The 13,464-nt window shown below is 37.7% G+C and overlaps 2 long non-coding RNA genes across 4 annotated transcripts; both read right to left on the bottom strand.

Annotated features, from left to right (window-relative positions):
- Positions 1-1,016: 1,016 nt before the first annotated feature.
- Positions 1,017-6,305, bottom strand: LOC122146616. Of its 2 annotated transcripts, none has more exons than XR_006161143.1 (3): positions 2,494-6,305; positions 2,045-2,213; positions 1,017-1,979 (listed from the first exon to the last, which is right to left on the bottom strand). It is a non-coding gene; the product is annotated as an uncharacterized LOC122146616 (long non-coding RNA). The 2 variants fall into 2 exon arrangements; XR_006161142.1 differs by having other exon boundaries at positions 1,017-2,213; positions 2,494-2,679; positions 2,764-6,305.
- A 1,306-nt stretch (positions 6,306-7,611) lies between these two features.
- On the bottom strand, positions 7,612-13,219 carry LOC109101354. 2 transcript variants are annotated; one of them, XR_006161141.1, is made up of 5 exons: positions 12,629-13,219; positions 12,497-12,555; positions 10,184-10,297; positions 8,822-8,963; positions 7,612-8,468 (listed from the first exon to the last, which is right to left on the bottom strand). It is a non-coding gene; the product is annotated as an uncharacterized LOC109101354 (long non-coding RNA). The 2 variants fall into 2 exon arrangements; XR_002019722.2 differs by lacking the exon at positions 10,184-10,297.
- Positions 13,220-13,464: the final 245 nt, after the last annotated feature.

Below are 13,464 nucleotides of genomic sequence, written 5' to 3'. Positions count from 1 at the left end.
CATCTACATCTCAGAAAAGGCTTCAACCATCCAGTACACCTTAACAACCACATAACATGCTAAAAACACTTTAACAACTGCATAGAAATGCCCTGGCAACCAACCACAAAAGTTAAGGTTGCCCTAACTAATTACTGCGTGTGAGCAATCAAAACAATTATGCAATAATTCTATTTATAGTCTCCAACTAATTTCATTCACTACATTTGCATGTATAATGAAATGTAAAGCCATTACAGTAAAGTCTCTTGCCTGTGTATGTTATGGTAAAAAGCAGCATTCTCTCTGACACACACTTCTGAATTTACAAAGACCCGTAGCCTCATATTCCATCAATCCCCCTGTTCTTGTTCTGCCGTTGTTCTTATGTTGTTCTTTTAGCTTCAGGGGTTTGGTGACTTAGTGCACAGACAGTGCTGTGGTGAACTGTTCAAACAGGTCACTAGAGCATCTGTTCTACCTGAGGCCATGCAGATAACAAGAGAAAGAGAGAGGACAAGACAGAGAGGGAGAGAATGTAAAGCAAAAGTAAAAAATATACACTGTTGTCTTGGTGCTGTTCTGCCTAAGGCCTGAAATGTCAAGGTATTGTGTGGCTTTTTAGTGGACAGCTGTGTGTGTGTGTGTGTGTGTGCACGCACATGAAGAGAGAAGTCCTGACCATAAGGCTATATGCAGTATGTGCAGTATGCTATAGTGTATGAAGACAGATTTTAGACAGATTTTACAATATTTCATATGTTAATGCATATGTTCATAATTAATTGGTTACCAATAATAAAACTTCTAACAAATATATTTTTGTTAATTAAAATGAAGTAAATAATAATAAATAAAAAAAAATACAAATATAACATGAAAATCAAAACTTTATACACACACATTTTTACATATAGTAAAAAAAAAGTTGCCTTGGTATCAAAATTCAACCAAACAAGCTGAAATACTGAAATAAATACAACTAAAACTGAAATACAAATAAATTCGACCTTAAAGAGGACATGCGTTGGTTTTTTTGCTCTTTTTTTTTTTTTTTTTCTCCTTGCATTTAGTTAGGTTTCTGGTGTGTCTGCCAGCTCAGAAAAGCTGAAAAGAAAACACATGGCCAGTTTGTTATGGGCTGGTGAACAGTAGCTCATAATCATTTACAGAGACATGCACCCAAATGGGTCATTGTGAACGGAGCTATTTTTGGGTAAAAAGGTGTTGTTTTAAATGACCAATTTTAACCAAAGTAAGTTACACACCCTTCATGAAGACCCTAAAGAATCATATCAACTTGTGGAAAATGGGCATCTGATGTCCCCTTTAATGCTGCATTCTCATCATTGCATAGGACCGCTTTAGTAAATATTAGCATAAGGAGTCATTTTATTCAGTCATTTTTTTCTTTCAGGACAACTTGTCATGGCAAGTGAAAGCTTGAAGGTAATCTTTATTACTGTAGGTAGTTAAACAATTACACTGAAGTCATGATGTTACGGGAGCAGTGACAGATCTTTTCTTTCCTATTGTGGTATAAAAAAGTAAAAAAAAAAAATAAAAAAAAATATTATGCACACCTGCATATGAGTATGTTTCCTTAAAGCTGATTTTTCTTGACATTGGCACCAATTTCACAAATAGGACAGCTTGGGCTCTTCATGCTATGAAACTGAGCAGTAGTGTGCATCTATTCTTATATACATACTTGCCTCTTATTCTCCCTGCATGTCTCTCTTCTCTCCGTTTCTCCTCAAGATGACCCAAAACGTGTCTAATTATGAGCTGGTTCCTGCCGTTGTTCCGGCTGCCAGGGAGTCAGCTGGGTTCACTGATCCCTCAACGTGTACAGCTGTTATCTTTGACTTGTATCCAAAACCCAGATTGGAAGCGAGCTCAGAACCAGACAAGTGTGAATCCCTATGTTTAACTGCTAGGGCGCTGTTCCTCTGGTCAGCCGTTCTGCCGAGGACCCCGGCGGTGTGTCGAGCATTTACCTGTGGCTTAACAGAACATGAAACCAGGGGAAGATCTTGAAAAGCAAGACGTAATGTGAGCTTACTTGCCCTGGAGAGCATGTCTGCCTGCCGCGTTGAGGAACGGAGACAACTAAATTGAAAACAATGCCGGGATGGAGAGACTGAGAGAACAGCCTCCATACTGGGAGGTGTAAGCAGTAACCCATCTCCTCGCCTCTTTTCTCTCCTCAGGAGGTCGTCGAGGAGCGTGCTCTGTAACAGGGTGATGGAGGCTGAGGTGCTGATACAGGCCTTCGATACGCAACTTAAAAATACTCAAACAGCTTTACAACGTTGAAAAAGACAGAACACTGTGTAATAAGACAAAATGCAGTTTCTGCAAAATGAAATCTCATTCGCATACATTCAATTATGTTGTGTAAAGCCAACAACAATGGCAGAATTTGAGTGAACTGCTCTTTTAAGTTGCTTTTTAAATGCTTGTGAGTGGTTATCAGCACTGATTCTTTCATTTAGTTTTTATCTGGTTTACCTGCTTGAAGTTTTGCCCTGAGAACTGTTTATCTGACCACAATCTGCTGGAACGCATTCGGGAGGTTCCTAACAGGCTGAATCGCTGTTATCTGACTGTTTCCTCACATCTGATGTCTGCAGGGGCGACCGCTTCTCTGGAGTCAGAGGATCTGCACTTAAAGGTTGTTCGCATAACCTCTGGTGCCTCTCAAAAGAAAGACAGATGAGAAAAGGTTAGTCAATTATTCATGAAATTAATAAATCATCTAGTATATAACTTTGGCACCACCCTGGTCATGTGTTGGCTCGAGAGACTGACGATGAGAGGCAAGAAAATAGCCCGGCCTGCCCTCCTGACCGGCAGCCATCAGTTCTATTATTCATCTCCTTTATTATGGTGTCTTACTCTGACCTCTCACATGCCCTCAGTAAATCCACATGCAGAGAAATAAAGAAAGAATGAGAGGTGTAAATATATCAAGTAAGGTTAGCCTATGCATTCCAGATCACATAAAGCAATACATATGAATCTGCTACACAGTTGTTAGATCATGACTTGATAACAAGGATCTATGTAACCTTACACCAATCAGAAAAAAATGCATCTAAACATATTGCTCTGTCTAAATAAAAAACACTAAAGTAATTATCTCCTTATTTCAGCTTACATAACTGTCATAATTATTATTCACATGGTTAAGCACTGCAGGTGTATTTTAATATGCACGGAAGGTCACAGACATTGCGTGTAATACAATGTCAAATGTTTGTAATTCATATCCACAGACCATCGCCACACTGCTTCCTAGTCACACATTCCATTAAAATTCATTCACAAGACAAGAGCGCAGAGAAAGAGGCATGTTATCCACTGCCTCTGGGTTCACTGCAGGGCAAATTAGTGAGAGGTACAACTATGTGATATTTTACATGCATTTATGTCCATGACTTACATGCAAAAGCAAATAACTGTCAGTAGCACAAGCAATAAATGAGTTGTGTATAGTGGATTCCTATTGAAATGACTGTTTTCAGCTGCAAAACAACAATGTGACGGCACATTTTCTTATGCTGTAGCTTTGTTTGGAATTGACATTGTTCAGCTATTTTTCTCATGGGCAAAATCCAGTTTCGTGTGAGTGCTAAAGTCTTCCCAACACAGATTTCACATTGGGCATGTGAATTTGCCATGATGACCAAAAGCTGCTTGGTTCGAAAGTGCTTCGTACATCACTACACGACTGACAACAGACAATGGACTTTTTTTTACCCCCAACAAAATTTCACTAATGTGACCAGATCTTTAGAATTAATTTGGTTTGGCAGAGGGAAAAAGTAAGATAACGTAAGCACCTGCCATATTGTGTCTAAAATGTAAGTTACTTGATACTAACAACTTACTCGAAATGTGTTTCTCTGCATTTTAAAGGAATAATTCACCCAAAACTGAAAATGTACCCTAAGGCCATCCAAGATGTAGATGAGTTTGTTTCTTAATAGGGACAGATTTGTAGAAATTTAGGATTACATTACTTGCTCACCAGTCATCAGAATTCAACCGTTTCAGCTAATTTTCATTTTCAGGTGAACTATTCTTGTAAGAACAAAAGCGCATATCCATTTGCTGCATTAAACATCAGATTTGCTCTGTTTGGCTGTGATTGTGTGGAAACTGGTTCAAACCTAGTTAGGACACGGTCCTAATTTCACTTTAAAATCTTATTGAATTCAACTATAGCACCCTAAAATATAACAGTTTACATAACACAACAGAAGCACATCTAGTGACACATTCACCAAGTGTCATGGATTAATCAATATACTGTTGTTCCTGTATTACCAGCCTGCTTTTTCAGGCTTTTTTTCAGCATACAAATCTAAACACTGAACAGATGTCTTTGTTTACACCACAATGCATCCGAAACTCACAAAAGCTGCCCCTGTGTTACACATCTGTGACAGTGTAATGAGAACCAGCGTAGCAACGCTGTTTGCCATAAAATGCAATTTCACCTCTGTAATTTTTTATTTTTATTTTTTATCAATTACACCACCTGATCCACCCATTTTTTCCACATGCACACAAATATCCGTGCTTCACCCAGAGCACTTTTAACAATTTATGTAATGCTCGGCCCTTATCGCCACTTCAGAGTGACTTAACTGTTAAAGTGGTCAGGGTGGTTTAGTTTAGCACTACAAGCTTCTCTATGGATAAAAGGTGAAGCCTTAACCGTTAAAAGCCCCTTTTGGGTGCATCTCGGGTCAGAGTGCTCGTTATGTGCGCTATGCTAATGTGTGCAGCCATTCAGGAAAGAGGCTTGATGCAACGAGTGGGCCTCTCTTGACAGTTAGAGAAAATTTAAATGATTTCTGAGCAAGAGCGCCACAGCAAGAGGTCAGCAGGAGGGAGAACCACAGGAAAGCTTTTAATCACTCAATCAAAACCTTAATCAGTGGCAAACACGAGGACAGAACATTATGGCCTCTCTAAACTTTGGTGAATGGCCCAGTGCTTAATATAATGGTAATGAAGGGGATTTCATAAGGTAAGATCAGCTCAGTTCACCTCTGACTAATATCATGCTTATGCAAAAAGACTGTAAGAAATGTGCACAACATTTAAGCTGCAGGATCCAAAACTATTGAGTTTCAGTGAATAATTGTGCATTGGTCAGAGGAGGGTTTAGACACAGTAACAGGAAAATAAATTTTTATCAATTTAAACTGGTTGGCTTAACAAAACCTTGCTTGGAAGTTAAATTATAAAATTAAAAATCAATGTACAATCAACTAATTAATGAACAAAATACATTACAATACTAATTTAAAAAAAAAAAATCCTTGCTGAACAAACATATTACAGTACCTCATGGTGATTCTGTTTTGTTAAGAGCATTACTGCTGCAAACTAAAATGTAAGAAGTTCATAAAGTTCATTCTTTAGAGGCTTTTAACGGAAGGATGCTGAGAAAATGAAAGATAAAACAAGGAAGCCATCCCACCCTGCAGCAGGTCACACTTTCCATAAGACTCTGATTCAGCACATGGAGCAAAACAGTCTGAACACACACATCTCCAGAGCAAATAACTTCATCCAGACCCTTAGACAAGATGATGTTTCTGTCTTATTTTAACACACTTTTAGTTTCTTCACCCTATTTTCTAATAAGAATTGGCGTATCTGAATAATTAATGCAGCAAATATTTAATGATTCATGCCTTAACACTTAGCTTGGAGAAACAGAGACATATTTCAAATCCACTGATTGTGTGTTCAATTGGAGCTGCTCAATGCAGTGCGTCAGTCAGACCCATAATCGTGAAATTCATGTTCATAAATAATTAACAGCAGCTTAATCCTGGACCATTTTAACATTTGCCAAAGAATCTCATACTTGATTTTCCCCCTTTTAAATCACAGTTTCTTCCAAATGTTAATGAATATGAAATATTAAACAGTGACTCCCCCTGTTTTGGACTCATAAACGGTCATTTTCTGTGGCAGCCTTTACTGTTGAATTATCACTCGCTGATGAGTACCTACAACTGATCACACACACACACATACACACACACACACACAAAAAGGTTATGAAACAATCTCAAGACAAAAATAGCTCACACATACATAAAGGTAATCGTTGAAACACTGAAATTAGAGAAAACAACAACAACAATAATAGAATTGCATTAAATAAAATAATATTGTATAAATAATTTATCCACGGTCAGTAAGTTTTTGTCTCTTTTTTACAGTAAAGACAATGTTTATGCACCCTTAATGAGAATAAGAGGGGGGAAAATTTCATACTAATCCCAAACTTTTGAACTGTAGCATTTATTATATTATCTATTTATTTTTCCGTACTATAATATAATATAATATAATATAATATAATATAATATAATATAATAAATTTCATTCAGTGAGCTATAAACTTGTTTTATGTTATTATTATTATTATTATTTTTTCATGGGTGTTATCACTCTACAAAAGAGTGCTGACCCCGACAGAAAGCCATGATGACTTCATCATATCAAACTCAACCAATCACTTCCACCTCTTCGCTCAACACTGCCTGGATATTACCCACACTCCCCCAGGGTGCAGATCTGTGTAATTGTTTTCACTCAATGTCCGTCACTGCCCTGAAGAATCAGCGGTGGTATTTGGCATGGCTCAGGCTGGTTTAATGGTCAGCAGATGATCTGTTGGGAAGGAGAGGGTGGGGAGAAGCTCTGCCAGCTGCTATAGAGAAGGCAGAATTATAGCACTCGGTCCTGTGGACAGCACCACTATGGTTATAGAAGCAACACCGGCCCCTGCGGTACCTCATTAATCACCATGGCAACTTAATGGAACATGCCAGGATGGAGCACTGGTGAGGTGGAGATAGAGTGGGAGGCATGCGGCAGCTCCAGGTGTCACTGTAATGCAATAACACTGGCACTCAGTGAAATCAACGGCCCATTGGCCTGTTATGAATGTTCAGAATAGTGTGCTTTAAAGTCTGAAGATCCTCTCCTCAAGGTGAGAGATTGTTTTCGGTGGCCAATACTACATAACTCTACTACAACTTGCATTACATTTAGGCATTAGGGAGTTGTGTTATCCAAAGAGACTTACTGTATTCCAGGTAAACGCTACATTTTGCCTATAAGCATGTTCCCTGGGAGTCAAAGCCAAGACCTTGGTATTTATAGCACCAGAAAAATGCTGTTTAAGGTCAATAAATTGAGCTCTGTTACATGCTGTCGTTACCACAGATAATAATTTGATCCACCTTTTTTTTTTTTTTTTTTTTAACACAATTTACTCTTTTACAGTAAAGCACTTTCAGTGGAAGTCTCGGGGCAAGCTATTTTAAGGTTTCAAAAGCAGAAAAGCATTATTTTTTTAATTTACTCTAAAGGTTTAGGGGTGGTAAGAATTGTCTTTAATAAATACATTTATACAGCAAGGATGCATTAAATTAATGTAAAAAGACAGTAGAGACATTTATAAATTGTTAATCAAACAAATGAAGCCTTGGTGAGCATAAGAGACTTCTTCAAAAGTAAAGTTTTTAAAAATATATATATATATATTACCAAACCCAAACTGAAAAGATGGTGTATTTATGTATTATTTTTTTTCCCCTGTACAAAAAGTGTTGACATGTAAAATTCTCATTTAAGCAGGCAGATAAACTTTAGGTAATTATTAGTTTGCACATCTAGAATGCGAAAGTTTAATATGGTCACACTGTCCTAATTTTTTCCTTTTGTTTAAACTGTTTGAGGTAAAATATTGAACATTTATTTGCACAGACATGCTTAGTAAATGACTTTACCATGTTCAAGTTAAAATGTTTATTGTTAATGCTTCACAGTCAGTACAGCTTTCGAAACAAGTGTATTTTATCCCAATGCAATGCCTAAGTACCACCCTATAGACTTATTGTAAATTCACTACTGGAAATTATAAGAAACAGTTATTATTCAAAAGGATTTGCCTGTGAACTGTCTGTGTATGACTTTCACTGGATAAATAATAATCTTTTGAGCACTGTTACGTTGGTTATGCTTTACAATATCAATATGCATAATAAGTGTGCAATGTCAGGTCTTCTGTGTTCTATGGCCTATGTGACAACACATAAAGCCTTCTTCAGTTCTTCAATATCCCAAACATTTTTTCTGTGTGCCCCAAGTGTGTCCTTTCAGGTCCTTCTCTTTGATGGAGTGATCTCTTGTCATCGTAGCTGAAGGCTATAGGGGAGCTCAGAGGAAACGGGTGAATGACAGCTGAGTGGAACTGAGGGTCAGGGTGAGTGTGTCCACGGCTGAGAAATGAGCCTTTAATGCAGGTTTTTATTTGTGTAGGGGACATAGAGTCAGATGCTTCAGTAATTTGTGGTTGGTGCAAGAATCATCACCTACCAGAGCAGGGATTCAATTCCAGTCAAGGACAGGTCAGAGATCATTCAGAGGGGGTGGAATGAGTGACACTGAGAGAAAAAAGTGGGATAATACCATTGTAGGAAAAGAAAGATCAATAGAACTACACTTAACATGTAGAGGCCTAAATGATTGTTTGTGTGTGTGTGTGTGTGTCAGGCATTTGTGATTAAGGGATTTTTTAAGCATTTTCTCAAGATCTCAGGTACCAATATTAGTCACACATGCTTGGCATATTAATGTCTCTAAAATGCAAAAAGCATTTGTGAATAGTACCCAATGGAATGTACAAGCAAAAACAGGAAATAAAGAGAAGGGAGATGGGATAGAGAGAAAGAATCATAAGTAGTAGGGGGAAAATGATAAGAAAACACAAGAGAAAGAATGTGGAAATAAAAAATACCTGGCATGACTCCGCCCACTGCATTCATGATAGTCCATTAAGCCCATTTATCTTTCTCTCTTACTCCTCCTCTCTCATCACACTTCCACTCTCCATCCCCTGATCGTGCCATTGAGGTCTCACTCTGCCCAAAGTGGAAGGCCTGAGGAGAGCAGAAGTAATCTAAATCAGTCACTGCCACAGAAAGAGCAGCCCAGCAAAAGACCTCAGTCTTCCAGCGAGACATGAATCAACTCAAATCACCCTCTCTCTCTCCCCAAACCATGGCTTTCTATTAACATCGCTTTCAGATTTTTCTTTCTTTCTTTCTTTCTTTCTTTTCTTTTCTTTAATGAGGCCTTCAAGTGAAAGGAGGGAAGAAAAAGAAAAGCAGAAAGTTGATTCAGCATACACTGTCTGCTGTAAACTTGCTAGGGCAGCAGCGGATGCTGGCAGGGATGAAGTCTGATATTAAGGTCTAGATGACATTTAAGGAAGTGTGATTAGAAAAACCAAGGGGGAGAGCACAAAAACTTTGACTCTGAGAACCTCCTGTGATCATAATTCATTACGGCCCATTAAATACTTGCAAATAAGACCAGAAAAGTTAGAAAAATCTTGGATATTACCAAAGAAAATCTCAGAGTCTGAAAAACAGCAGCGCAAGGTGTGAAATAATAGACTCCTCAGTCTCGCTAAATTGCTTGGTTACTGTAGTCAGCTGAATAAAACGCCAGTGGAATAAGGGGTTTTCCTCACAATGTAGAAATTCAACCATTGTGCGCATTGATTTAAAAGATGTGTTTTCATAGTATTGAGTAGGTTTTTTTTTTTTTTTTTACTATTGTGGGGTTACTGCTAGGTTAATACAATGCGAATATTCAAAAGTGTGCAGCTAGGATTTTTTTTTATTCAAGAAATTTTTTATTTTTATTCCGCAGTGATGCGTTAAATTGATCAAAAGTAACAGTATTGACAATTTTTTTTTTTTTTTTTAGTTTTTTTTTTTAGTTTTTTACATTTCTATTCAAAAGAATTCTGCAAAAATGTATCATGGTTTCCATGAAAAATATTAAGCAGCACAACTGATTTCAACATTGCAACCTGGTCTCATAAAAATACGTACCTCTGTGCAACACCGATTTACAACAACATTGATAATAAGACATGTTACTTGAGCAGCAAATCAGCATATTAGAATGATTTCTGAACGATCATCTGAATACTGGAGTAATGATGCTGAGCTTTGCATCACAGGAATAAATTACATTTTACATACATATACATTAGAAGAACACAGTTATATTACTGTTTTACTGTATTTGTGCTCCAATAAATGCAGCCGTGGTGAACAAGAGACTTTTTTCAAGAACAAGATCTTACCGACAACAAACTTTTGAACAGTTGCAGTATATCATGGCATGAGTAAATCTTGAAATGTGCAGATTTGCAGCTCATGCAAAATATATGCTGAATATACATAGACAACAGTCTGTCCTGTAAAACAAAAACAAGTTAGGCACCATTATCTTCCCCAAGAGACACTTTGAGCAGTCAGTGACCACAAATATTCATGACCATGCATTTTCAGTATTGGATCTAAGCAAATGTTGAAATAACAAATGCAGAGAGTTGTGAATTTATCAAGGCCTGCAGCCACGGGCTCCAAGCTAATGAGGACCATTGAAAATTATACATTACGATGTATGAGATATGGATAATTAATACAAGCTGAAATGTTTGCAAGAAGCCATGCACAAATATATACTTTCTCATTCTCTCATCAAGCACCTCTGGATGTTTACACTGATTTTCTCTAGAACAACTTTGATGGATGAAAACCTCATCTCATGTCAGTGATGCTTAAGAGCTGTAAATAGCTGCCAGATGCTGTTGCGCTGCATGCATGTCAATCTTAATACTCAGGGCTTTGATGTGATGGCTGTTTTAGCTTCATAAGATGTACATAAAGGTCTTTGCATGTGAAATAATCAAAGCACTGACATTGCTACAAGGGGGATTGTAGGAAACTGTTGAGAACTCACTTTTCACAAACTTATCATAGTAATCGGACACTGCCGTTTAGCTCAGAAAATAAAAAGTAAAGAACCTACAAGATAGTGTTGCATTCTTGCCTAAATGAACAGCAACTGTTAAACGCCAGCAAAAGACCAACATCAAAGCTCTCCGCTCACAGACTTCCATCTCCAGACTCCTTTAAGCTGAAGCAAACGAACTCATTCTGCTCTCCACCAGAGGAACCACTCAGAAAAATAAAGACAAAAGACCTGTGATCTGTGTAATCCTTCCATTCACACATGTGCGGCTGCTGCCTCTTTTCCGCATCTTTTTTCCGCTTTTGTCCCCTGAGTGCCTGTACACTTCTATCAGCTTCCTTCGTTATTTGTTTTATGCAACCGATCTACCTTAATTGAAAATGGGAATGAACACACCATTGGAAAAAAAGAAAAGAATAATTGACATGGTTACACTGCGCTGGTAAGCCTTTAATTCAATAATGTGGCAGATTAAGGGGTTGGATTCTACCTTCTCTGGAAGCCCTCCCAATGGGGAATGGTTCCACTTGGCCAGAAAACGATTATAGAGGAATGAACACAGGCACAAAAAAAGACCAGAAAGAAAGAAACCCAGAGACAAATGATTAAACTTACCAGCACACCACAAATTGGGAAGTATCATTACCTCCAAACAAATCTACCTATTCAACCCCAGAAAAGACAACACAGTGATGATATTCATGCTTTTCCTGCCAAAAGTTAAATGCTTAATTACCAGTAAACAGATGGCCAGCACACATCCAAATCCAGGCAAAATCAGCTGCTGCACAGAAAACGCATCGATATATGTGTATGCATGCAGCACACAAAGAATGTAACATGTTTGCCAAATTCTCAGCCTGCTTTGAGGCCTATGATGCATTTGTTATGACACTGTGCATATTTAAGGCCTGTCAACTGATTCAAATATTTAATCACAATCAAAACATTCAGTTTGCTCTTAAGGGGAAAAAATCTATACTACACAGTACAATTCATCAAAAGTTATTGAAGTTATATGTCTTTATCTTACTGGTTTCATTCTTAGTGATTAATAAAATATATATATGATTTAATATATAAAACAGAATTTGTAATAATACAATTAATTTTGGCACATTTTATGGTCTTAATGCAACAAAGAAGGTTTTGTCACTGCAGTGATCTGATGCATGTTTTGCTCTTGGATATTCCAGGCTTGTTGAGCTTTGATGTAAATGTGCTTTAACTGAACTGGATGATGACATCCCTGAATCATCAATGACCTTAACTCAAAAATTGACTTTGTTATTGTCCTCTTGCATTATTGACAAACTATTTTCCTGTTTGACACTGTAAAGCTGCTTTGACATCGTATAAAGCGCTATATAAATAAAGGTGACTTGACATTAAACAATTATTTAAAACACTTTATTATTAACAATTATTTTTTATCAATTATACTGCAAACTGTCAGATATCACGTAAATTCATGTCTCTGTGACAGCGCCAGAAAAAGGCTAAACCAAAAGTCAGAGTTTTGGAGGTCATGTGGCTGAAATTGGGAGAACGAAACAGAGAAAAGCATTCCAAATTGAGGTCTAACAATTTTGGAGGGATATGAATGCATAAATATTAATAAAGAGTAGTGAAGAATTACCTGTTTTTCACTGGCAGCAGTAGCGGGATGATGTGCAGTGCCATGTGCAGTAAATGGACCTGTGGAGGACACAGTGCTTTTGAGTGAAGAGCCTTTCACAATGTGATTGGGGCTATTGCGGCAGACACTTACCTCTGTGTTCAGCTCGGCCTTTGCTAATCTTTATCTCTGTGGCTGGGAGGACTCTGCCACTCACACACACTGCCACACAGCCATCGACAGTGTCTCCTCCTCATCTCGCCTGCCCCATTAGCTGCTCCTCTGGTCCGTCCAAATGACATGTGAGTGGGATTAGTATTCCTGAGCCATCGGACTTTCACAGCAGTCAGACAAAGACTGCGGCACTGTGTGTGTGTTGCTCCTGGGTTTGAGAAGCAAGAGGCCATAGGTCTGTACAAACACTGATAAACACACTGACGTCGTGTAACAGAGAGAGAGCGAGGGAAACACAATGGTTGGCAGCTCAAAGCACATAAACAGTGGAGAACAAAGAAAAACAGAAGAAAGGCAAGAAAAAGAGATGGCAAGTAAATGACAGAAAGAAAAAACCACAACCCCTCCCAACGGCCACCCCACAAAAAGACTACTGAGCATATTACTTTATATATCTCTTTTGTCTCTATGAAGAAAGACGACAGCATAAAACCATTTGACTTCACCAATCAGGCTTTAAAACACTCGATATCTTTCAGAGATGCGAGACGTGCAAATTACAGCAAATCCAGCGGCTTGTTCTTCCTCTGAAGTTTTCATTATACCATTACCATTATACACACAACTTTGTTTTTTTGGTGAACTGATCAAAATGGAAAATTGATGTGTGCTTGTAATCTCATGACCTTTGCTTATGCATAGAAAGAAAAAGCTAAATTTTCTCTTAGAATAGTAGTTTCTTTTTCAAAACATACTCAAATAATAATTAAAAAAAGATTATATGTATTTTATTAAATTGACTATTGTTTATTGTT

The sequence above is a fragment of the Cyprinus carpio genome, chromosome A11, assembly GCF_018340385.1.
Source record: "Cyprinus carpio isolate SPL01 chromosome A11, ASM1834038v1, whole genome shotgun sequence".
In the NCBI taxonomy this organism is placed as follows: domain Eukaryota; kingdom Metazoa; phylum Chordata; class Actinopteri; order Cypriniformes; family Cyprinidae; genus Cyprinus; species Cyprinus carpio.
This window is presented reverse-complemented; position numbering and strand designations above follow the sequence as displayed.